Source organism: Mus musculus, chromosome 7, assembly GCF_000001635.26.
Source record: "Mus musculus strain C57BL/6J chromosome 7, GRCm38.p6 C57BL/6J".
Lineage (NCBI taxonomy): Eukaryota > Metazoa > Chordata > Mammalia > Rodentia > Muridae > Mus > Mus musculus.
Genome location: NC_000073.6, coordinates 11,442,369 through 11,469,184, shown reverse-complemented (window position 1 = coordinate 11,469,184; position 26,816 = coordinate 11,442,369). Strand labels below are relative to the sequence as shown.

The window sequence follows — 26,816 nt, the reverse complement described above, 5'->3', positions numbered from 1 at the left end:
CCTGATCAGTAGCAGCCTGAGTACAATAGACTTTTGTCATCTACTTGTGGATGGACGTCCCAAGAAGCAGTCAGCTCCCAAGTCTGTGTTGCTATCCCCTACTGGTCAGTGTCTGCTGCCTAATTCAATATCTTGCTTTGTATCTTGCTTTGCTTGGGTTGTTTTGAATTTTCAGCCCCCAATACTTTGTTTTTCAAGACAGGATTTCTCTGTGTAGCTTTGGCTGTCCTGGAACTTGCTCTTTTAGATCAGGCTGGCCTCAAACTCAGAGATGTCCTGTGCCTCCTGAGTGCTGGGATTAAAGGTGTGTCAGAGTTTGTAAAGATTTTAATTCCCTATTCTAATAAACATAAATTTCATCGTGTTTGACAGAGGAGACACATATTTACAGTTTCTTACTACGGGGTCCTCGAGGTTGATTGCCAGTCCTCTGTACCTACACACACACCTAGTGCCCCTCCTGCTGACCTCCACAAATGGTACTTTCCTTGCTAGTGATTTTAGGCACCTTCTGGACCTGCCCCCACCATCCTATAGAGCAAGCAGCCTGGCTTCTCAGGCGCACCTATTGGGCATGCCTATGACTTCAGAAAGATAACCAATGGTTAACAGCTGGGATCTACTAGACTCTGCCAAAGCGGGTACTGGAAACCTCTTGAGTGTGGCAGTGCTAGTGGATTACCAGTGTGTGTGTCCCATGTGTCCCTGGGTGGGTGAGACATACTGGGCGGTTGGGGAGGCTGGAGTCAGAGCATTACCCGCCTAACCTTTTCCAGGATCTAAGCAACTAGCAGGACTTCAACTTGCCCTCACCCCTTTAGAGTTCAGGGAAGAGTCACCTCCTTTGGGCTGGGCTTCACACTCAAGTAAGAGGTAGGAAAACCGGGACTGACTCCAAAGTGGTGGCACATGTGTGAAAGATCACTGAAAGCAGGAGGATGACGGAGCAGGATGGGGACAGTTAGAGGTCGCTGGGTTCAGCAGCCAGGGGTGCGGTATGTGTGTGTGTGCATTGGCAGTGAAGGCTTCAGCCTTCTCTCTCTGCCTCCCCCTCCCTCTCCCTCACTCCCTCTGGCTCTCTACCTCTCCTTTCCCCCTCTCCTCCCTCTATTTCCTCTCCCCCCTCCTTTCCTGGGCTCACTCTCCATCTCTCCTTCTCCTGGAGTCCTTCTTTTTCTCCTTCTCCCTTTTTCTTTTCCCTTCCATGCCCTCGCCTACAACTTTCTTGATGCCCCTTCCCCTCTCCTATACCCCTACCTCTCCCACCCTCCCCCAGTCTCTGATAGGGTGATTCTCTTGTGGACTAAGTGGGCCTCAAAGTTGCTATGGAGTGGAGGGTGACTTTGAACTCCTGCCTCCTTGTCTACCTCCCACAGACTAGGGTTGCTATTGAGCATCATCAGGCCCATTTTTCCTCTCTCTTTTCTTAGCTACTGGCCAGATGGAGCCCAGCACCTCAACCAGGTGAGTGCTTTGCCAAAGTTTCTAGAAGAAAGAAAATGGGACTCAGGTGTCTAGTAAGCAGGGCAAGAGGAGTACTGTCTCATGGATGTAAAATACTATTTTCTCTATGGAAGACCAGTGCTGAAGTTGTGAGTTCAGTGAATGATGAAGGGGAGCAGTTGGGGACCCCTAACTCTTCCTAGTCTCTGAGATGAGGCCATCTCTTCCATCTATTCAGGAAGCATTTCACCATCATTGACTTTGAAATCGGGCGTCCTCTGGGCAGGGGGAAATTTGGGCGTGTGTACTTGGCTCAGCTCAAGGAAAATCATTTCATTGTGGCCCTGAAGGTCCTCTTCAAGTCAGAGATAGAGAAGGAGGGATTGGAGCACCAACTTCGCAGGGAAGTGGAGATCCAGGCACACCTACAGTAAGCCTGACCTATGTGGAACTCACAGCTGGAGTTCTCCAGCGCCTGCTGCCCTCTTGCTGCCCTTGACCTCTGAAGTCAGTCTTCATGACTCCCAAATAAGCATTTTGTTTTCCACCTGAAGACTTTTCTCTGTAACTCATTCCAGTTAGGACAATTCTCTCCTGGTATGGGACACACCAGTTTCAAGTGTACACACATGTGCAGGTCAGCGGTCAACCCCCAGTGTTGCTCCTCAGGTGATTCACATCTTTTTTAAAGAGGTATTCCTTTGTCCGAAGCCCCAGAGAAGCAGAGGCATGTGGATCACTGGGTGTGAGGCCAGCCTGATGGTTCCCAGTGAGTTCCAGGTCAACCAGAGTTACACAGTGAAACTCTGCCCCGAAGTAATTGGTTTTATCTTATACCTACATATTTGTTTGTTTATTTTAGTTTTGGTTTTGGTTATTTGGAGACAGGGTTTCTCTGTGTAGCCATCGCTGTCTTGGAATTTGCTCTGTAGATCTAGCAGGCTGCTCTTGAACTCCCAGATTTGCCTGCAACTGCCTTTGGAGTGCTGAGATTAAAGTCTTGCACTGCTCAGCTATTTATTTATTTATTTATTTATTTATTTATTTATTTTAAGTTACGGGGAGTAATGGCACATGGGCTACATGTGAGTCACAGGACACATGTGGAGGACAACTTGCAGGAATTATTTCCTCTCTTCCACATACAGATTCTGGGAGTGGTACTTGGGTTAGCACACTTGGGAACAAATGTCTCTGCTTGCTGTGCTATCTTGCCTGCCTTGACTCTTCCCTCCTTCCTCCTTCAGACACCCGAACATCCTTCGCCTGTACAACTACTTCTACGATGACACTAGGATATACTTAATTCTGGAGTATGCTCCAGGAGGCGAGCTCTATAAGGAGCTTCAGAGACATCAGAAGTTGGGCCAGCAGCATACAGCCACGTTGAGGGGAGTTCTGTAACCAAGGATACATGCGGTGATGACAGTGACTGATTGTAGCTGCCAATATCCCCTTCCCAACTCTTTTTAACTTACTCTTTTGTGTAGTTGTTTGTGATGTCATGTGGGGGAGATACAGGCCGTAGTGGGCACATATAGAAGACATGAGACAACTTGGGGAAGAGTCTGTTTTCTCCTTTCACCTTCATGTGGCTTCCAGGGATGAAACTCAGGTCACCAGGCATGTACAGCAAGCTCTCTTACCCACTGAGACATCTTGCTAGCCTTCATCTCTTTTTGTTCTGAGTTGCAGGAAATCTTGCTAGATAGCCCAGGCTAGCCCAGGCTTCCCTGAAATCTCCAGGATGATGCCTGGCTCAGGGTGCTGTATTTCCCTTCCTGAGGCAGAGTCTTTTCTAAACAGCTCAGAATGACTTGGAACTCGTGTATAGCCCAGGCTAACCTTGACATTGCAGCCTTGTAACTCCTAGGATGACAAGCCACCCAGCTGTGGACTGTTTGTTTCCATGAGGGTTGTTTGTTTGTTTGTTTGTAGGTTTTGCTTTATAGGTGTGCTTAGAAATAACTTGTTGGTCCAGTTCTTCTCTAGTGTGTTTATGACCATGGGTTGATGCCAGAGAAGCCACAGAATATTATTATTGATAGATTTTTTTTTTTAGATACAGTTTCTTTCACTTCTTGTCTGACCTGGAACAATATATATATAGACATGCTGGCCTCAAATTCACAGAAATCCTCTTGGCTCTGCTTCCCTAGTGCTGGCTACCACACCTGGAGTCTTTCTTATCAAGCATTAGATTCTAACTGGGGCTGGAGAAACAGCTCATTGGGTAAGGATGCTTGCTGCCCAGGCTGAACACCAGCATCCTGGGACCCACATGGTCGAAGGAGAGATAAAACCCAGAAGGTTGTCCTTGTACCTATCCATGCACTTATTCACATATATAGGCACAGAAAAACACATAAATGCAATGAAAATAGTATATAAAAAGTTCAACTCTATTAAATAGAAAATGAAACCACAAATATATATTGGAAAGCTAGCTAGGCATAGTGTTGCTGGCCTATGTTTCCAGAACTTTAAAGGCTGGGGCAGAAGGCTCAGGAGTTCAATGTCAGCTTGGTCTACATATCAAGTTTCAGGCCATAAGGTTACATAGTGCAACCTTATCTTATTAAAAAAAAAAAAAGTACCTAATAATTGTAGGGCACTTTAAGAAAAGCCCTAGCACTCACTATCCCTGCAGCATCAGTTGAATTTGCTGGACAATAAAATCTCTGACTCCTATAGCCTTCCCTCTGATCCTTTAGGGGGAATGTTCTGACTGGCTCAGCTGTAGCCTCCCCCAGCCTTGAGTAGGCTGGCTCATACTTTGCTCCTACTGTGAATGAAACCACCTGGGGTGGAGCCTTCCCACCTAGATGGCTTTATTGTTCTGTCACCTGGCACTGCTCTTTTCCAAGAAGCAGCTACAGCTGAGAGGCTGCACCTGTCTTCTTGAGAGAGCTTACAACCTGTGAACTTGGCAACCTAATGCTAATAGCTCTGACAGACTAGTGTTTACAACTTAGGAACAAAGCATCAAGAAGCCTGGCATGGTGGGGGGATAGGCCACCCCCCTTTATAAGCACAGACTCTTAGTAAACATTGGGCCTTGATCAGAAATCTGTCTTGGTCTCTTTACTTCTTTCATGTTCTCTCCTATACAGCTCTGGCCTCCCACTCAGGAACTCAGTTAGTGTGGCAGCAGGGGGTACAGGGTCAGAAGGCTCCACTCCAGGTGGTCTCATTCACAGTGGCAGCAAGGTCTGAGCCAGCCTACTCAAGGCTGGGGGAGGTTACACTCAGCACAGCTTCTGTGTCTGGCTCCTGTTCTGCTAAGTCTATGGGGGGGGGGGGGATCTGGCTAGTTTATAACCATGGTGCTATCTATGTAAGGACAGGCAGATCTCATGAGTTTAAGGCTGACCTGGGCAGACAGTGAAGGCCTTCTTTTAAAAAGAACAAAGAGGCAAGTGGTGGTGCCTCAAGCCTTTACTCCCTGAGCTACAGAGAGAGTTCCAAGGTATTTAGAGCTACAGAGAGAAACCCTGCCTCAAAACAAGAAAAACAAGGTCAATAGTAAAGCACCACTCTAAAGATTGTCCTCTATGCTCCCCATTGCTGTATGTACACACACAAAGAGACAATAGAATTATAGTCGAAAAAATGAGTGTCCATGGCAATGATAAAATTCGTAATGACTGTTCTACCTCACAGGGAAGCCATGAAAGTCTTCCCCCCATCAGACTGCTTTTGTTCTCACAGATAATACAGGAGTTGTCAGATGTCCCCACCTACTGCCATGAGAAGAAGGTTATTCAAAGGGACATCAAGCCAGAGAATCTCCTGCTGGGCCTCAACAGTGAGGTGAAGATCTCAGACTTTGGGTGGTCTGTGCATGCCCCCTCTCTCAGGTAGGTTGATGGGATGGGGTGGGATGCTCACACTAGTGAGGCATTTCCCAAGTGAATTCATCTCACAAGGAAGGCCCAGATACAAACAGGGCCTTGCGGTTAAAAAGCACCTTTTCCAAATATACACTTTTAAAATGACTTGCAAAGTGAAAGAATTGAGTGGGTTCAATGATGAACTCAGTAGATAAGAATAGTTCCTTTGTGATCAGGAAACCTGACTTTAAATGAAAAGAACCTGTAAATACCTGGCCATGACTCTGGATTAATTTAACCCCTGCCTTGAGTGATGGAGACAGGCAGATCCTAAAAGCTGTCCAGCCACTGGCAGAAATGGCTGGGTTAGGTCCAATGAGAGACCTTGCCTTAAAGGAATATAGTGGAGAGCTTAATAAAGACACTGAATGTCATCCTCTGTCTTTTTAAGTGTATGTCTGTAGGCACGCACACACACACACACACACACACACACACACACACACGCATAACACAAATAGAGCTTTGCTTCCTACTCTTTATCAGTGTTTGCTTTTGCCAGTAAGATTCCATGTAAAATTAGCAACCATCCCAGGAAGGAATTTCTCCATGTCAATGAGCTACATTTCCTTGGTTCCTCTTGAGATGCTCTCCATCATTATGTACATCAAAAATCTTCCTCAGACGAAAGGATAGACCATCTAGAGACTGCCATACCCAGGGATCCACCGCATAATCAGCCTCCAAACACTGACACCATTGCATACACCAGCAAGATTTTTCTGAAAGGACCCTGATATAGCTGTCTCCTGTGAGGCTATGCCGGGACCTGGTAAACACAGAAGTAGATGCTCACAGTCAGCTATTGGATGGATCACAGTGCCCCCAATCAAGGAACTAGAGAAAGTACCCAAGGAGCTAAAGGGGTCTGCAACCCTATAGGTGGAACAACAATATGAACTAACCAGTACCTCCGTAGCTGGTGTCTCTAGCTGCATATGTATTAGAAGATGGCCTAGTCGGCCATTATTGGGAAGAGAGGCCCCTAGGTCTTGCAAACTTTATATGCCCCAGTACAGGGAAATGGCAGGGCTAAGAAGTGGGAGTGGGTGGGGAGGGGAGGGGGAGGGGATGGGGGACTTTTGGGATAACATTTGAAATGTAAATGAAGAAAATACCTAATTAAAAAATTAATATAAAAAATTTTTTTCTCAGTCACTGACTCTGCAGTCCACCAGGCATGCTTCAGACTTACAGCAATCCTGTGATGTTATGCTACAGGTGATATGCTACACCATGATTTAAAACATGAGATTACTGTATCTTCCCTTATAGTATTTACTTTTTCTGAGTTGGTTTAGTTTTTTTAATTTTTATCTTCTATATATGGATGTTTTCCCTGTATCTAGGACTTGTGCACCGTTTTTCATGCCTGTTCTCTTGGAAGCCAGAAGAGGGCATCAATTGGTTGTAAGCAGCCACATGGATGCTTGAAAATCTATCTAGGGTCTTTTAGAAGAACAGCCAGTGCTCTTAACCACTGAGTCATCTCTCTAGCCCTGCCTTGTCTGACTGGTTGTGGATTCATTCTAGTGTCAAACACAATGCTTTTCCTTTTGCAACCTTCCCAAATGCCAGAATTAAGAGATGTGAGCTATTACTATATCCATCTGCTTTCCCTGAATGTTAAAAAGAAAACCTGAGTTTATTCTCATGTGTGCGTGCAGGCACACATGTGCCATGTTGTGTCTGGGAGGAGGATGGGCGTGTAAGAGGACACCTTCAAGACAGTCCCTCACCTTCCACCTTATTTGAGACAAGGTCTTTTGTTTGCTCTTTCATAGTTGCATAGCTGGTCTAAAGATTTTCTATGATTCTCTTCTGCCTCCCATCTCACTATAGAAATTCTCCGACTATAGTCATGGACCCGGCTTTCTGTGGGTTCTGGGGGATAGAACTCAGGTCCTCAGGAATTCCCCTTGCAAGTGCTTTGCCCGCTGACTCACCTCCTATAGCCCCTCTGAATCTTGAACCATATTAACAGTTGGTGTTTATAAACAGTTCTCTTGCCTCAGGTATGCACAGGAGTGGAACCTTCAGGATGTCCCTGTGTCTCCCATTTCCTTGGAAGCTGTACAGGGAAGATTTCTCTTCTTCCATTTTTTGTTTTTTGTTTTTTCGAGACAGTGTTTCTCTGTGTAGCTCTGGCTGTCCTGGAACTCACTTTGTAGACCAGGCTGGCCTTGAACTCAGAAATCTGCCTGCCTCTGCCTCCCAAATGCTGGGATTAAAGGCATGGCACCACCACTGCCCGTTTTTTGTCTTTTTTTTTTTTTTTTTTTTTTTTTTGTTATTTCCCTTCATCTGAGCCTACGCACAGCCCAACCTTCTGTGTTTTGTTCTAGGAGAAAGACAATGTGTGGGACTCTGGAATAGTTGCCCCCGGAAATGATAGAGCAGAAACTGTACAATGAGATGGTTGATCTGTGGTGCATTGGGGTGCTCTGCTATGAGCTGCTGGTGGGGAAGCCACCGTTTGAGAGCAGCACCTCCAGTGAGACATATAGACGTATCTGCCAGGTATGGTGTGTGTGGTGCACGCGTACACACACATACACACACACACACACACACACACACACACACACACACATATATGCATGACATTCACCAGAAAGCCAGACAGTGATGACTCCTGGGTCGGCCTTTGGGCACTGGAGTGTATACAAAAGATTATCTGTTAATAGCCAAAAGGGTGCCATGAGGAGACTTATAGCACAGAGAGAAGATTACCCAAAGAGAATAACTAGATTCTATTCTTTTTCCCCTGGCTCATTAGGTGGATTTTAAGTTTCCTTTATCAGTGCCTGCAGGAGCCCAGGACTTGATCTCCAAGCTTCTTAGGTACCATCCTTAGAAACGGCTGAGCCCTGCCCAGGTCCTGAAGCACCCCTGGGTCAGGGAACACTCTCAAAGGGTGCTGCCTCCCTGTGTTCAGGGGGCTTCCTGAGCCCTGTCCGTCTCTATCCCTATGTATTTCTTCAGGAAGGTCTCCGGGCTCTGTTTGTTGGTGCATGTGGTTTGCTTGTTTTCTCTTTTATGAAATGATGTTAATTAAAACTGATTACTTTAGCATCAATCTTCTTACTTTAGTGAGTTAGTGTGTAGATTGAATTGAAACATTTGTCTTACATGAGTGATAGAGGTGGAGGCCAGAAGCCCACATCAGGTGGCTCCCTCTAGTGCTCTGCATCTCATATTCTGAGAGGAAAGATCTGTGAACTGAATATGAAATCACCAAGTTGGCTTGACTGACTGGTAAATAAAACACAGTGGTTCTCCTATGTCCAGCTCCCCAGTGCCAAGATCACAGAAGCACTAAAGTATGCCCAGCTTGTACCAGGGTGCTGGGGATCAAACTCAGTCCCCGTGCTTCTGCACATGGAGAGAGGCACACCCATGCTTACACACACATAAAATAACCACTAAATGAAAGGAAGTTGGTATATAAGGAGAGTTGATGTATGTGTAGAACTGGGGGTCCTCTCTAGAGCACTCAGTTTACCAGCTTTACACTTGCCCTGATTTTGGGCCAACCTTCCAGACATATAACACTCCAATCTACATTTTATACAGAAAGAATGTCAATATCATCCAGGCCCCGAACCTTCCTGTTCGGTATGCATTGCTATTTGATGGATCTGAAGCCAGGCCTGGTAGCCCATGCCTACAATCTTAAGTATTCAGGAGGCTCAAACAGGAGAAGTTCAGTTCAAGGCCAACCCGGCCAATTTAGCGAGATTGTCTCAAATTAAAGCAATTTCAAGTAATAACAACACCACCCCTGGGCATATACCCAGAAGATGCTCCAACATATAATAAGGACACATGCTACACTATGTTCATAGCAGCCTTATTTATAATAGCCAGAAGCTGGAAAGAACCCAGATGTCCCTCAATGGAAGCATGGATACAGAAAGTATGGTACATGTACACACTACTAACCAGCTATTAAAAATAATGAACTTGTGAGAATTTTAGGCAAATGGATAAAAGTAGAAAGTATTCTGTGTGAGGTAACCCAATCAGAAAAGAACACACATGGTATGTACTCACTGATATGTGGATATTAGCCCAGAAGCTCAGAATACCCAAGGTACAATTCACAAACCACATGAAACTCAAAAAAGAAGGAAGGCCAAAGTGTGGATACTTCCATCCTTCTTAGAAGGGGGAAGAAAATACCCATGGGAGGAGTTACAAAGTGTGGAGCAGAGACTGAAGGAATGACCAACCAGAGACTGCCCAACCTGGGGATCCATAAACCCAGCCACGATTGTGGATGCCAAGAAGTGCTTGCTGACAGAAGCCTGTTATAGCTGTCTCCTGAGAGACTCTACAAGTGCCTGACAACTACAGAACTGGAGGCTCTCAGCCAACCATTGGACTGTGCACAGGGTCCCCAATGGAGGAGCTTGAGAAAGTTTCCAAGGTCTGCAGCCCCATAGGAGGAACAACAATATGAATCGACCAGAACCCCAGAGCTCCCAGGGTGTAAACCACCAACCAAAGAATACATATGGTGGGACTCATGGCTCCAGGTGCATATGTAGCAGAGGATGGCCTTGTCGGTCATCAGTGGGAGGAGCGGTCCTTGGTCCTGGAAAGGCTCTATGCCCCAGTGTAGGGGAATACCAAGGCCAGGAAGTGGGAGTGGGTAGGTTGGTGAGCAGGGGGAGGGGGAAGAGGATAGATGGTTTTCAGAGGAGAAACAAGGAAAGGGGATAACATTTGAAATGTAAAAAAAATATCCAATAAAACAAAAGAAAAAAGAAATAACAACAACAATAATAAATAGTAATAGGTGTGTCTAAGCCATGATGCTAGGTCTGGGACCTTATTTTAGATAAAGAGTAAGAAAACCTCTTCTCTTTGGGGAGGGAGTGATCCGTTTGTAAGCAGAGAAAGAACAATGTTACCCAGAAGGTATAGAGCACAAGAGTCTTGTGGCTTGCTCTGCAAGTGAAATGCTAATGCCTGCAGCTCTACTGGCTCCATGCCATGATGTCATCCTTGTGCTACTCTTCAGTTCACATCCAGTGTGGGAATCTTAGCTGCCCTCCTGTTTAGCCTGTAGTGAGGAGGAAGGGTGCACAAGCAAAACCTAAACACTGCAGTGAACCTAGCTGTGCTCTGTGACCTGGGCATGACAGCCAGCAGCCAAAGTCACCTGCCCTGGGCAAGGAGATACTGGTTTCTAAAAAGTTCACGGGATTACTGGCTCTGCTGCCTGCATGGTAGCAGGATGGGGTCCTCCCTAGTGGGCACTGGGCTTGTGGGTTTTCAGAGACTTTTGATGCTTCCTTAAGTTTTGGAGAGCCTGTCAATCAAGAGCGCCTCTAGGTTAGTCTTTATAATTGTGTTTGCTTAGGAAAAGTGGATCCCCTTGGCCGCCCAGTTCATCCTGAGTCTTTTTGTTTGTTTGTTTGTTTGTTTGTTTTGTTTTTCGAGACAGGGTTTCTCTGTAGCCCTGGCTGTCCTAGAACTCACTCTGTAGACCAGGCTGGCCTCGAACTCAGAAATCCACCTGCATCTGCCTCTGGAGTGCTGGGATTAAAGGCATGTGCCACCATGCCCTGCTCATTTCTTGTTTTAGTCTTAGGTTTTAAAGCTGGGACAAAAAGCTTAAATGTCTACTAAAGAGAACAAAGCAGACCTGCGGCTGGGGTGTTTAAGCAACCTTACACCAAGAGTTCTTGGCTGGCATACTTAGCCCCCGCTACCTTAAACTCCCCCAGCTCTGGAGTTGGGTTGCTTTGCCCCGAGCTGTCCTTCCCTTTACAATCTAACAAGTTTGGTTAGCCCTGCTCTTTTGGGCCTCTTGGCTGCTGCACCTTTCCCCTCCCCCTCCTCGATCTCTCTTCTGCTGCTCCTCTTCTCACATGGCTCAGGGTCATGTCCACTCTGGACTCTCCCAGGTGTTTCTGTCTCTAGCTGTGCTCTCCCACTTATCTATGGTAAACTTTCTCTTCTACCATACCTACAAGCAGTCATGTCCTTTCCCTTTATTTCTTACTTTCCCCCTTCACTTTGTACCTGAGAGGGTTCTTTATGCACTGGAGGCCATGCCTAAGAAAGTAGATGCCTACTCCCTAATATGTGCCAACCTGCCTCCTTTTCTATAACTAACATTTTGGAATTGTGTCCTCTAAGTCGATCTAAAGGAACCCAGATGACTCTTTCCTAGAAATAATCTAGAGTCCAAAGATAACTTCTGTGACAATGGGCAACAATCATCTAGGATTTGGTTTAATAACTGGGTCCTGTTTGTTGCCATTTCTGCTTCTAATGAAGGACTCACATAGCCCTCACTGTCCAGCATTGCCACTCTGCTAGTTAGCCCTCCTACAGCTTCCTCAGGCCAGAAAGTCAGGCCTCTGGTAGGTATTTAAGAGATTGAAGACTGAAATGAAGCTCCAGGCTAAGGACTTTCATCAATTCATATCAGACAGGATCTGTTAAGTATAGAATTCTTCCTGGCTGACTTCTTAGGCTCTTGATTCCCCGTCTGGCTCACTGCTATTCAGGTGTACCAATCTCACCCAACATTTCCTTTGCTTTTCCAGCTTTTATCTTTGAGGTTTACTCGGCCTCCATCTTCAGATCTCTGCAAGACCATTCTATGTCACATTTCTACTCAAATGCCACTTTTAAAAAGCTTTTTTTAAGTTTGGGGCTGGAGAGATAGCTCAGTGGTAAGAAGCACTGGGTGCTCTTTCAGTGGACCCAAGTTTCAATTCCCAACACCCATAGGGCAGCTGACAACTGGAACTCCAGTTTCAAGAGATCTGACACCCTCACACAGACACACATGCACACAACACACCAATGCACATAAAATGAAAGCATTTAAAAATTTAAAAACTTAACAATTTATGTGTTTTAAGTGTTTGTGGGTCTATTCACATACAAGCAATGGCTGAAGTATGGAAGTAGTGAGGCAGCTTTCAGGAATTGGTCCTGTCCTACTTTTTGTTTGTTAAAGATTTAATTGTTATTATATGTAAGGAGACTGTAGCTGTCTTTAAATACACCAGAAAAGGGCACCATGTCTCATTACGGATGGTTGTAAGCCACCATGAGATTGCTGGGATTTGAACTCAGGACCTTTGGAAGAGGAGTCTTACCCACCAGCCCCTCTCCTACTTTCATATGGGTTCTGGGGATCAAACTCAGGTGGTCTAGCTTGAAGGAAGTTCTTTTACTCTCTGAACCATTTCACTTGCCCAAGTAGCACTCCTTTTATTTATTTCTGTAATCCCAGTACTGGAGAGGCAGAGGCAGGAAGATCAGGAGTTCAAGGTCAGCCCTGGCTACATAGCAAGTTTGAGACCAGCTTGGACTACTTATGACCTTTCAAAAATATGCAACTTGCGGACTTCATCTAGCCTCAAGTCACTGACCTGTACATAGGTATCAGCCATATTTACCAAAGACTGTATTAATTAACAGAAACCAGACAAGTTAAATGTGATATGATTTATCTTTCAGAAAGCTCATCTCTATTCCATGGGTATTTTTATACCCATGGTTACCTTTTTCTGTTTGTTTAGTTTAGTTTTGTTTTGTTTTGTTTTCCTTCTTCATAGCTGTTGCCCATGACGTGAGAATTACTGTGTTTCTCTGGAAATGGAGGCTCAGAGATGAAGTGAGGTACCTAATGTTGCACAGCTGTTGAGTGGTAGTTTCAGGAGCTTGGATTGAAAGTCTAGGCTTCTTGACTTCAGAACTGAGGCGTTTGGAAGCATTCAGCAAGGACAGGAAACTAATTGGACCAGTGAAGCTCAAGAAATGATGTTTTTAAGGTTATTGATTTTGGTCCCATCACCATTATTTTGTCATGCCTGTGACACTTGAGACAGACCCTCTCTCACAGCCCACGGTTTGACTTTGCTGTTAGTTACTTTCTAAGAGCTCCTGTTTAGGAGGCATCTGCCCTTCACACTGATATATTGTGCCCTGCCTTAGCTTTGTTTCCTATGTGATAAGATTCCCTGACAGAAGCATTGAGGGAAAAAGGGGTTTGCTTGGCTCACAAATCCAGATTCATCACAGCAGGGAAGTCATTGTGTCAGGAGGCCATGAGAGCTGGTTACAGCATGTTTGGGGTAAGAACCACCAAGAACAATACTTGCATGCATGCATGCTTATGCTCCCCTTTTTTTCTGTTTGCTTGTTTGGTTTGAGGCAGGGTCTCACCAAGTAGCCCTCTCAGGCCTGAAACTCACAGAGACCCATCTAGCTCTGCTTCTGGAAGTGCTGGGGTTAAATGTGTTAGGTGCCACACACAGGACTTTCATTCATTCTAAGGTTTCATGTATTCATCTAACTAGTGACTGTAAGTATGGGTTTGCATTTGGAGTCCCAAAGACAACTTTGGGAGTTGAGTTCTTGCCTTTTCCTTGGTACGGTCCCCTAGTAGAGATCAAGTTGTAAAGCTTGGTCCCAAGTGCCTTTGCCCTTTGAGCCAACTCAGTGATTCTACTTTTCTCTTTTTATACATTCTGGTACTCACACCCAGGAATGGTGTCAACTACTTCTAGGTTGGGTCTTCCACCTTAACATAACCAAGATTATCAACATAATCTCACTGATGTGCCCACAGGTCAACCTGTTCTAGGCAGTCCCTTACCGGGACTATCTTCCTAGGTGATTCTAGATTATGTCAAGTTGTCAATTAAAACTAGCCATTACATGCTCCAAACAACCTGTCTCTTCCCTTGTGGCCCATGAAACAGCATAGCCTTCAGGATGTGCTGTGTAGTTTGGGCATTAATCTCTGTATTTTTTGGCAAAACACGAGGCCAGTGCTAATATATTTAATGACTTTTCAGGTGGTTCTCATCTTTGAGGATGTGGCTTTTACCCAAGAGGAATCCTGGCAGCCTGCTCTATCTCAGGGGACCCTGTACTGGGAGGTGATACTGGAAAACCTTGGGCTTCTGGTCTCTCTGGATAGTTTTGCTAGCTCCCCAGTTCAGGGAATGGGTCATTGGCTGCTCTCATTTCACCCTCTGGCTCCAGGCCTTGATGCTTAAGAGGTCCTCTGAGCTCATCTTCTTTTCTTCCCATAGCTTCATTTACTTTCTAGACTCATCTCTTCCTGTGTTATTTATCTTTAGGCTCCCAGGATAATGTAAAGACGACCATGAAAGAAGGGTGTTTTGTAGAACTCAGAGGTAAGATTTCCAGATTCTTTAGCTAGTCTTCCCTTTTGCCCAAGCCTGCCCCCAATATATTTTTGTTCTTTTAGTCATGTTCTATGTGTGCAGGGTTATGTGCAAACTCCATGGCCCGAAGAGTTTAGACAAAAATTTTTGGTGATACTTAATTCTGTATGCACAATAAAGCCTAAGGCATGACTCCACTGAAACTCTCTATAAAGTACATGTGACCTCTTTCATAAAGATAAGTTCTATAGCTTAATTGGGAAAGCAGGCTCAGCACAAACAGCTAACTATAAGGGTCTGGGCAAGGGTGGCTCTATAGAGGGAGATAAATGCTCAGAGTCTGGGGGGTCAGGTGTGACCATACAAATGGCACCTGCCTGTTAACCAGCTGCACTCCCAGCCTTCTGGGTAGAAAATAGGTTCTGGAACCCTTCCTCTGAAGAGTTAGCCCTACATGTTTAACATTCCTGTTTTCCCTGAAGGCTTACCTGTGATCATGAGGATCTCCCATCTTCTACTTCTGTGAGTGTGTCTATGCATCAGTATGTGTGTTAGTACAGGTGATTGAGAAGGCCAGATGTGCCACATCCACTGCAGTTGAAATTGCTGGAAGTTGTGAGCCTCCTGACATGGTGCTAAGGATCAACTCAGGTCCTTTGGAAGAGCAGTCCATACTCTTCACCACAGAGCCATCTCCCCTGTAGCGAGTAGTGCTTTTACTACTAAGCCCTTACTTTCCTCCATCCCCCACATTTATTTTTTTGCCAGATGTAGTGATACTTTTGTATTAGTCTTTGAGAGGCCGAGGGAGGAGGATTGTGAATGGAAGGCCATTTTCAGTTGAGATCTTATTTTGTTTGTTTTCTGTTTTTATTATATTTGTAGTAGTAAAAATGAATTCAGTCCTTACTGTCAGTGGTCTCTGCTTTTTTTGCAAGTTTTTGTTTTTCTAAAGAGGCTTATGTGGGGGTTTTCTCTCTTTTTTAAACTGTTTTTGGAAAAACATGATTATATTTATATTTTATGCCAAGGAGGGTGGCATTTGTGCTATGGCATGTGTATATGAGTCTGTTTTCTCTGCCTACCGTGTAGAGCCAGTCTATCTACTTGCTGAGCTATCTCCCTGGCCCTCTGGGGAACTTGTGAGCAGCAAATGCCATCGATGAGCCTGGCCTCTCTGAAGTTTGTTTTCTACTTTTTCTAATTCTTTTTAATAGGTAGTTACTTCTCACGGGTCTAGATGCTGAGAAATTCACAGTCAGGGTTAGGTAGCTTAAGTGTATATGCTAAGGCCTTCTTTCGAACTCTATGTTTTCGAACTCTATGCTCTATGCTTGTTAGGAGGTGACCTGGGGATGCTGTGAGAACATTCTGAATAGAATCCACATTTAGACTGTGACTTGCAAGGACACTGATAAACTTTACTTAGGATCTAAACAAACACTTGGGCCAATGAAAATGCATGGTCCTCTGATTTGGATAGTGGTTGGGTGTTGGAAACTTATTCCTCAGCAGGGTGGTATTGAAGGCTTAGGGCTGGCAGGCTTGCTTACCATTTTCCTAGGAGGCTGGAGAGAAGGCTTAGGGCTGGCAGGCTTGCTTACCATTTTCCTAGGAGGCTGGAGAGATTGTTAAAAGCATTGGCTGTTCTTCCAGAAGACCCAGGTTCAAATCCAAATACCAAGATGGAAGCCAACATCCGTCTGTGGCTCTGGTTCCCTGGGATCTGATGCCCTCTTGTAGCCTCTGAGGGCAACAGGCACACAAAAGTGGCACAGACATACATGCAGGCAAGACAGCCATATACCTAAAATAAAATAATAAATCTTTTTAAAAATTATAGAGCTTTACAAACTAACAGTAACCAGAGTGCTAACTCTAGGTCGGACCCATGTGTATGGGCAAGGAGAGAACAAAAAGTTATTCAAAGTGCTGTCCTTTCAAGGGGTTAAAGTACTCAACAGCATAGTTCTAGCATAGCCTTAGTTACCGTGGGTTACAGAAAATCAGTACTGACTGAGTGTGCTGATTCACACCTGTCTATAACCTTGAGGCCTTCCTAGTAAATTAAGGAAGAGTGTAGGAACAGAGGAAAGGAAAGTGTGTGTGTGTGTGTGTGTGTGTGTGTGTGTGTGTGTCTGTGTCTCAGGGAGGTCAGTATAGGGGAATGCAGGAAAGCCTTGACTCAGAAGTGAGCTAAAGAGACTTGATTTCTATTTTTGGCAAAGACTTGATTTTCTTTCTTTCTTTCTTTCTTTCTTTCTTTCTTTCTTTCTTTCTTTCTTTCTTTTTTTTTTTTTTGTAGGGACTGGTTCTTTATTTCAAATTGTCACTTGTCAATATTCAGTATTAAAACAGTTGCACAACGGAGTTCTCTTTCTTTGGTTGGAGGAGAGTACAAACTAGCCAGGAGTCTGCAGGGTGCCCAACTCTCAGGCTGAGAAGAAACCAGCTGAATGTGGCAATTGGGTGGTGTCTTAGTCAGGGTTTTTATTCCTGCACAAACATCATAACCAAGAAGCAGTTGGGGAGGAAAGGGTTTATTCAGCTTACACTTCCATACTGCTGTATGACCAAAGGAAGTCAGAACTGGAACTCAAGCAGGTCAGGAAGCAGGAGCTGATGCAGAGGCCATGGAGGGATGTTCCTCTACTACCCATTCTGAATTTCCTTCACCTTCAGCCAGCACCTCAGCAGGTCTTGGATCTCTTCCTGGAGGATTGACCCATACCTTCATTCCTGATGGGTCTGTGTCCTTTGACATCCTACTTGGATTAGGCTGTTGTAGTTTCCCTTTGACTTTAATCACAGGACATGGTAGTACTAAGAGACACCCTAAGGGATCTCCTACACTCCAGACATAATCTTGCTTACCTCCATTGTGAAGAGGTAATCCAATTTCCCCATGAAATCTGGATCTATCACCCCTCCTAACACTGTTATTCCTTTTTTAGCCTGTTGGTTTAAGGGCATTAGAAGCCCAAAATAACCAGGGGGAAGTCTGAGCTTCCAGTTCAATAGAATGTTTGTTGTAGCTCCTGGTAGGAACATTCCCCCGTCTGGAGCCAAAACTTCTAGGCCATCAGAACCTAGAATTATGGGGACAGGAAGCAAAAATTTTCCTAAAGGGTCACTAGGAGTGATAGTAAGTGGAACTATTCCCTTTTCCACCCCTTGATTCCTGGACCCATGGATCCTGGCTATGGGGGAAACTGTACCATATATCAGACACTGATTCAAAGCATATACCGCCTTCTGAAGAACTCTGCCCCAGCCTTCCATGCTGTTACCACCTAATTGGCACTGTAACTGCATCTTCAAAAGGCCATTCCATCTTTCTATCAGACCAGCTGCTTCAGGATGATGGGGAACGTGGTAAGACCAATGAATTCCATGATCCTGGGCCCACTGTAGCACTTCTCTGGCAGTGAAATGAGTTCCTTGGTCAGAAGCAATACTGTGTGGAATACCATGACGATAGATTCAGTAGTAGCTGTGAATGAAAGTCCAAGGATCTAGCAGTTACTCAGTCTCACACAGCAAGCAGGCTAAGGAACAAGAGCAAGGCTCCCTTCTTCCAATGTCCTTATATTGTCTCCAACAGAAGATATAGCCCAGATTAAAGGCGCGTTCCACCACACCTTTAATCCCAGATAACCTTGAAGTCAGAGATTTAATCTTCTGGAGTCCATAGCCACTATGCCTGAAGAATTCCATACCAAGATCCAGATCAGAAACTTCTGTCTCCAAGCCTCTAGATAAGGGTCACTGGTGGGCCTTCCAATTCTGGATTGTAGTTCATTTCAAATATAGTCAAGTTGACAACCAGGAATAGCCACTACAGGTGGGGACACTTTAAAGATCAGCACACCACTACCCCACAGACTGCAAAGAATTCTCACTGCCAATGGCTTGGCCAAGCTAACCCACCCCCAAAAAACAAAAACAAAAAAATTCAAAATAATGTAAAATTTTAAAAGTTTTTTTTTTTTTTCATATAAGCTATTCAAGATTTCTCTAGCACTGACTGATACAAAGCACAATGAGATGACACTTTAGAGACCTCAGCTTCAGGAAAGGGCTATGAGATGATGTTCATGTGGCTAAATCAGTGGCACAAACACAATTTTCCTTTCCCTGTCTCCCTTGGGGGCAGGTGACCTCTAAGAGGTCAGCACAACACTAAGGGGTGGCATGACCCATCTTTGATCAGTTAGGAAAGGGATAGAGGTGTGACAAATCTGGGCTCAGGGCTGGGGCTGAATGGTAGCACATTTGCCTAACATTCATGAGGCCATGGGAGGTCGGGCTTCTCAGACTTCTCACTGTCTTATTTGGTCACATCTGATGGGAAAAGTACAAAATAAAAATAAGTGTAAATAAGTGTTCAAAGAAACCAAAGCTGAAAACCTTCACAGCCCAGAACAGTTTTTTTGTTTTTGGCTAACTTCCTGGAATCTCCCTGTTGTCTGGCTAAGACTTGGTGCAGAGCAGTGAGCTCTCCCTCAGAGGAGCCTGCCTGAGCTCTGCTGGCTCTCAGGAAGGCAGGCCCAATCCTGGGTTTCTCCTCCATGGCGAGACAGTATCCATTAGGCTAAAATGTGCTGCTCCAAGAAGCAGAAGTGCTTGGAATGTTAAAATTAGTTGCTAAGACAGAAAGTAATCACAATGTGCATATCACAACTGCATTGAAGACACTGTGTTGTGCTCACAGTCCCTTAAATATTGTTCCAAAAGGTGTTCAACCCCTCCCGCTGGAACTCTGGGAAGAGGCTGACACAGGTTTGTGCAAAAGACAAGAGGAGTAGAGGGGGTGGCAGGAGGAAAAGCAGCCTTCAGTTAAAAAGATCAGCCCTCAGTTTCAAAGTCAGCTTCAGGGATGCTGTCCTCTGGCAGAGTCAAGGTCAGAGGGAGGAGTGGCCGCGGGGCAGGGATGGGGAAGGTTTACTTCTCGCTCAGGTCCAGCAGGGTCCAGCAACCTTTGTATAGAGAGATGCTCCTCTTTGGGGTACTTGAGTTTATCTTCCAAGTCATCAATGGTCTTCTCCAGTTTGGTTACCGATCTTTCAGCAAACTCAGAACAGGTCTCTGGCTTCTTGAGTTTATCAGTACGAATCTTTATTTCTTCTTCATACTTGTCTTCTTTTTGAGAGTACTTTTCTTCAGCAGCACTCAGACACTTCAGGTTCTGGTCCATCAGTCTGACCTGCTCTTCCAACTCTCGGGAACGGGCCTCTGCCAGCGGGTCTCTGCCAGCTCAGCACGTTCCTCTGTGCGTTCCCATTCTCCTTCAATAATCACCAACTTATGAGCCACCTCTTCATACTTCCTATCTGCCTCTTCTACAATGTGTATTGCTTCCTTTAGCTGGAATTCCTGGAGTTCCATCTTTTCTTCATCTTTTAGACCCCTTATTTTCAATCACCTTCATACCTTTCTCACTCTTATCTGCAGCCTTCTCTGCTTCCTCCAGCTTCTGCAAAGCAGTGGCAAGGTGCTCCTAGGCACGGTCCAGCTTCTCTTCAACCAGCTGGATCCTGCAGTAAAAAGGAGGCCACCTCAGCTTCAGCCTGCTCCCAGGCCTGCCTTTCTCACTCCACTTCCTGCTCTAGGCACTCAGCCCTCTCTTCCGCATCATCAGCCTTCTGCTGCAGAACCTGGATCTTGTGCTTTACTGCCTTGATGGTGGTGCTCCCCGCCATGGTGCCTACCAAGCTGCTTCTGGAAATCAGGTTCCTACCTCCTCTGCTCAGCATTGTAGCCGCTTTTCACCCTGCTACCGACTCAAGACTTGATTCTCAATCTCATGGCTGTCCTTGAACAGTTGAGGGTGACCTTGAATTCTTTATTATCTTGTCCCCATCTCCCAAGTGCTAGGATTGTAATGTATGTTTTTAAAGGTATATTTATTTATTTTATGTACGTGAGTACACTGTAGCTGAACAGATGGTTGTGAGCCTTCACGTGGTTGTTTGGAATTGAATTTTTAGGACTTCCTGCTCCCTCTGGTCAACACTGCTTGCTCTTGTTGGCCCTGCTTGCTCAGTCCCTGACTGCTCCAGTCCAAAGATTTCTTTATTGTTATACATAAGTACACTGTAGCTGACTTCAGATGCACCAGAAGAGGGCATCAGATCTCATTATGGGTGGTTGTGAACCACCATGTGGTTGCTTTGATTTGAACTTAGTCAGTGCTCTTACCTGTTGAGCCATCTCACCAGTCCTATAACTATGCTTGTGTATGAGTGTGCACACTTATGCTGGGATGCATAGAGCTCAGAGGACAGCTTGCAGGAGTTACTTCTCCCTACCACTCATCCTGGGGATCAAGGGCTGGCTTGGAGGCAAGTGTCTGTCAGCATGCCCTGCTTTTTTGGGGGTGTGGGGGGTATGTTATTGTTTGTTTTGAAATAGGTCCACAGTATTGACCAGGATGGCCTTGAACTCAGAGGTCCACTTTCCTCTGTTCCTGGGTTCTGGAATTAAAGGAGTGTTCTACTACACCAAGTATGGTTTGTTATTGTGCTGTTTGTTTGCTTGTTTGTTTGTTTGTTTTTAAACACAAGGTCTAACATTATAGCCCAGGCTGGCTTTGAACTTATGGTGTAACCCACCTTGGCCTCAGACTTGTGGCAGTGCAGCCTATTTGCCTCAGCCTCCCCGATACCAGGTGTCTTAGTTATGGTTTCTATTGCTATGATGGAACACCATGACCAAAGCAACATAGGGAAGAAAGGGTTTATTTGGCTTACACTTCCACATCATAGTTCATCATCTAAAGCTGTCAGGACAGGAACTCAAACAGGGCAGGAACCTAGAGGCAGGAGCCGAGGCCATGAAGGGTGCTGCTTACTGGTTTGCTCCTCTTGGCTTGCTCAGCCTATTTCTTATAGAATCAAGACCAGGGTTGACACCACCCATAATCATTAATCATCCATCAGTCACTAATTAGGAAAATGCCCTATAGGCTTGTCTGCCTTCAGCCCAGTCTTATGGAGGCATTTTCTCAGTTAATATTCCCTTCAGTGCAAAGGTTCTAGCTCAAAGGTGTACTCAACCTGTGGGTCGGGCCCTTTTGGGGGTTGAACAAACCTTTCACAAGGGTTGTCGAAGACTATCAGAAAACACAGACACTTATGATTTATTAGAGTAGCAAAATTACAGTCATGAGAAGCAATAAAAATAATTTTAAGGCTGGGGTTGGGTCACTAAACATGAGGAACTCTATTAAAGGGTGACAATATTATAGGTTGAGAGCCACTGCTCTAGCTTGTGTCAAGTTGATATAAACTACCCAGCATACTGCTGTTATAGGGGCTAGCTGTCCTGTTTCTTTTGTATGTTTGGTTTTTTGGCACTATGTGACTTTGGCTGGCCTAGAACTCACTATGCAGACCAGACTGGCCTTGATCTGATAGATATCTACCTGTCTCTGCCTCCTGAGTGCTGGGATCAAAAGTGTGTGTCAATAAGCCAGACTCTGAATTTTTATTATTATTATATTACCCAGCCTTAAGTCTTTCTTCATAGCACAGGAACATGAAGTAATACTCATTCCTTGTTTGAATGGAAATCTCTGATATTTTAAATATGCAAGTTTTACTCCTAAATTCTCCCTTAAATATTCTTCAGCCATAAAATGACCTAAAAAACAGATTACTTTTTTTTTTTGCCCCTTAGGTGTCCTATAAATACAGGTTATAAATGTATTTTAGTTAGGGTTTCTAGTACTGTGATAAAACACCATAACCAAAAGCAATGTGGGCAGGAAAGGATTCATCTTCTAGGTAGGTAACAGACTGCCATCAGCAGAAGCCAAGGTGGGAACTCAAGACAGGAATCTGGAAGGAGGAACTGATGCAGAGGCCATGAAGGAAAGTTGTTGTTCCTTATGGCTTGCTAAACCTGCTTACACAACACAGAACCACCTGCTCAGAGGTGGAGGCAGCACCACTCAGAGTGGGCTGGAACCTCATCACTAGTTAAAAAGTACCCCACTTGGGTGGAGGTAAAGCATGCTTTTAACCCCAGGGAGGCAGAGGCAGGTGGATCTCTGAGTTCAAGGTCAGTCTGGTCTATAGAGAGAGTTCCTGGACAGGCACACAGAGAAATCATGTCTCAAAAAACCATAAATAAAGCTTACTCACTACAAGTCAACTTGCTAGGGTTTTTTCTTTCCTCTGTTGAGGTTCTTCTTCCAAAATATGTCTAGGTCTGTGTCAAGTTGACAAAACTTAAGCAGCATTAAAATACTGTTTTCCACCCCACTCTAGTACAAGGGTAAGCAAACACTTCAGCCCTGAGCTGTTTATCCTGGTCCCTCTTTTTTTTTTTTTTTTTAAGATGTATGTATGTATTTGAGTACACCGTAGCTGTACAGATGGTTGTGAGCCCTCTTGTGGTTGTAGGAAATGGAATCTTTAGGACCTTGGCTCGCTAAGGTCAGGCCCTACTCCATCCAGCCCAAAGATTTCTTTATTTTTATACATAAGTACACTATAGCTAATTTCAGAAGCACCAGAAGAGCATGTCACATCTCATTAGGGATGTTGTGAACCACAATGTGGTTGCTGGGATTTGAACTCAGGACCTTCAGAAGAGCAGTCTGTGCTCTTACCTGATGAGCCATCTCACTAGCCCCCAGGCCCTCTCTTTTATTTCAAACCAAGGTCTCAGTACATCTTTCAGACAGCCTTGGCCTTGCTGTCTTCCTGCCTTAGCCTCTAGTAGCTAGATTATAGTCTTGTCCCAGCAGGCACACCTTTTACAGTTTTTGACATACTCTTAAGGAAAAGTTACAAAAGTTTCCAAGTCTCACATGTTAATTTTGTGTGTATTGCTTAGAGCAGCTTCATTCCATGATCAAATTCTGGTCTTGAAATACTAGATGATATTGAGGGTCTTTATTAAAAAAAAAAAAAAAAGTCCATGTGCCTACAGTCTCTCCTTGAAGGGTATCCTGTTGCTAAACTCAAGCCGATGTATCAACTGGAGCATGGGCAGGAGCTATGGCCAGGGAAGCAGCACCTTTCCCCAAGCATCTGTTCAGGTAAGCACAGTGGTCAGGGCTGTTGGCCTTGCAAGCTCCTCGTATATTTTAAGGAGATTAGGCATGTTCTTAAAAGTAGCAGGTAGGTGGTGTGTGAGAATGTATGTGTAGTAAGAGTAGGGGACTTCCTGCTACTCCCTGAGGTTTTTCTCTTACTCAGTGTTGGAATCCATCAGTTGCATTAATCAATGTGATGGTGATTTGTAGCCTGTTGGTGTGTTGCTTCACATTAAGCTTTGAATACTGGGCCAGACTTGCATTCTGGGACTAGCCATGGAGTATACAAACAAAATAGTTGGCTCTATTTCTTAGAAATACACACAGAAAGAAATGAAGATTTGATCATTACTTCATGAATCTGTCACTTTATAATATCAACATCATCAGAAATAGGGGCATTCCATTCAGATTCAAATTTCAGTAGCAGGAAATAAATATCAAAACATCATGACTGGCCCTTAATACAAAACCTCTACCCCACCTAAAACTCCCTCCCCGCCCCACCTACAAAGCCACCCCTACTCCACTGAGAGCCTTTGTTTCACTGCTGCTGCCTTCTATACATACATACCAGCGTCCTGTGGCCTTCTGGAAGGCTGAGTCTGCAGGCTGAAACAGCTGAAAAGTGACTGCACCAATGGTGCTGCAAATCTGTCCCTGCTCTCCTTTTCTACCACACAAACTTCCTCAAGAATCCAGTCTTCAACAGGAGAGACAGATTTTCCAAAAAATAATCCTTACAAAGTAAAGCAGGTTAGTTCTCATTATTCCAATTTGGTCTTCTTCTCAGAGTAGAGCAGTTCAGAGAGTCACAAAAGTCTACCAAACAGGGGTGAGGGGAGACTGGGAGAGGAGCCTAGCAGAGCAGGCATCCTCCAGGCGCTGAGGGCTGGAGGAGCTGGTACTGTAGGCAGGACATCGTGTACAGATCTGGCCATCCCTCTGTCCTCCACAGAAAGAGCTGCCAAGTTAGGGAGCTTTGGTTTAAAATGTCTGGTGGGGACAGGAACCCTCGAAGGGAATACATTTAAAAATAGTGGACACAGGGAAGGGGATGAGCACTGCTGTCTAAGAGCTTCTATGCAAAAATAACAATAAAGAGAAAAGGAAAATAAAGAGTCTTCTCTATGGTTCTGAGGGTTCTAATGATGAACTGAAGGAGGAAGTGATGGACAGTTTTATTGCTGCCCTGCCCTGCATGGCTTAGCTGGCCTCCATAGGGAGTTTCTTCCTGCTGGGGCTCTTCAGACTCAGACTCTGAGCTGGAGTCTGAACCCCCATCGAAGACGGAGACGGTGCCACCCTGTTGTCTGAGGAGGGGTAGTTGGTCTGTAGTTGGGCACTTGATCTTGCTTTCTCCAGTGCACGGACTTGTTGCTCCAGAAGAGCATCCTGCCTCTTGACGTCATCAATGTCTTGCTGGTGCGTATGGTTTTTCCTTTGCATATATTGGATATACTCTGTTGCTTTGTCTAGGATTTGAGCCCAGGATGCCATTCTCTCCTTGGAGTAACGTGACTGAGCTCAGCAAAAGGTTAAAGCTGTCTTTGATGTGGTCCCTACATTTTCATTTCATTGCATTATGCTGAGCCTTCTTGTCAGCTTTTCTCTCTACCTTGATGTCATTGTAATCACTCACTTCCTAAGGCCCACTGAGTGGCCACTGCAGTGGGGGTCAGGGAGAGGAGGTGTGGAGGGAAGGGGGAAGTCATTGACAACAAACAAGCAGAGTATTGCAAACGCATAGGCACCACAGGCACACACCCACACACCCCACAGGCCATAACCACCTCACTGTTTCTATACTTGTTAGTGTCTTTATTTGTTTATTTTTCTTTTTGTACATGAGTACAGTGTGACTGACATACCAGGAAAGGGCCTCAGATCTCATAATCTACGGTTGTGAGCCACCATGTGGTTGCTGGGAAATGAACCCGGGAACTGGGAAAACATCAAGTGCCTGAACTGCTGAGCCATCTCTCCAGCCTGTTGTCAGTGTCTTACTTTGCATTTGGCTGGTTTTTCTTTCTGTTTAGTTTTGAGACAGCCTTACATATGCCATCCTGTCTTCCTTTCCTGATGACTTTGAACTCCTTATTGCCCCACAGATTTGATTGATTTTTACACCGTTCATTCCCATGTTAAGTTTACAGTACCAAAGAAGGATTGGGGTGGGAGTTTGGCGGGGATAGATGTATACTCAAAGTCATAATGGTTTTCTGGTGTTTTGTTTTTCTCAATATTTGAATTGAACGTTACCTGGAAGCATAGAAGTCTGCAGTGAACTGACCTAACTAGAGATTAGCATATTGTTCACAGCTGTATTCCGTTTTTTGCTTTGTTTTGTTTTGTCTTTATTTATTTATTTATTTATTTATTTGTTTGTTTATTTATTTATTTGAGACAGGGTTTTTCTGTATAGCCCTGGCTGACCTGGAACTCACTTTGTAGACCAAGCTGACCTCAAACTCAGAAATCTGTCTGCCTGACCTCAAACTCAGAAATTCGTCTGCCTTTGCCTCCCAAGTACTGGGATTAAAGGCGTGCACCACCACTCCCTGTCACAGATATATTCTTTAGGGAAGGATTGTACCTAAAACTTCTCATCTCCCCATGTCCCTGAATGTTGTATTTTCAAGGAATGTGGTATCTCCCCAAGTCTCTCTCCCTCTGTTCCTGAGCACACACTCCTATTTGACTCACTTCTCCATCTTTCATATTGTCACTGCTTAGTGAATTTACCACCCTCCCTTCCTGATATCTCTAGCTGTGCCCAAATCTCTAGTTTCATCTCCAGTATGTTTCCATTCAGCTTGCCCCTCAAGTTCTACTTGTTCCCTGTCCTCCTATTCTTTGACAGATCCACTTTTTGCAGCTGGTCTGTGTATTGACATTCCCTGTAAATTCACAAATTACTTTAATTCCACAGACACCTCACTACCATTGACATAAGCAGATCTCACAAAGACTCTTTTTGACCTCCCAAAACTTAAATTTTGCCAACAACCTTTCAGACTCAAAGGTCTTTTTCTGACCTTTGCCAAGAACTGTCTTTCTTCTTTAGGCAATATGTCTTTCACCAATGGAGCAGTTATAATTCTCAGGAATTTTCAGGCCATGGGTTTGTAACTTCTTGTTTCTCAGGGGTGAGTTTGTTGTCTTTCAAGATGTTTACTTTCAGTGCCAAGTCAATGTCAAGTTTCTTTGCAGCCAGTGTTTCTCTTGCCCACTCTTTGCTCTTCCTTTGACCTTGTCTGTTTG

The 26,816-nt window shown here is 44.7% G+C and overlaps 3 pseudogenes; 1 reads left to right on the top strand and 2 right to left on the bottom strand.

Annotated features, from left to right (window-relative positions):
• Window positions 543–8,415, top strand: Gm7207 (predicted gene 7207; annotated as a pseudogene).
• Gm7839 lies at window positions 19,451–20,208 on the bottom strand (annotated as a pseudogene).
• Window positions 20,209–24,758: 4,550 nt separating this feature from the next.
• On the bottom strand, window positions 24,759–25,695 carry Gm9604 (annotated as a pseudogene).
• Between the last annotated feature and the right edge of the window lie 1,121 nt (window positions 25,696–26,816).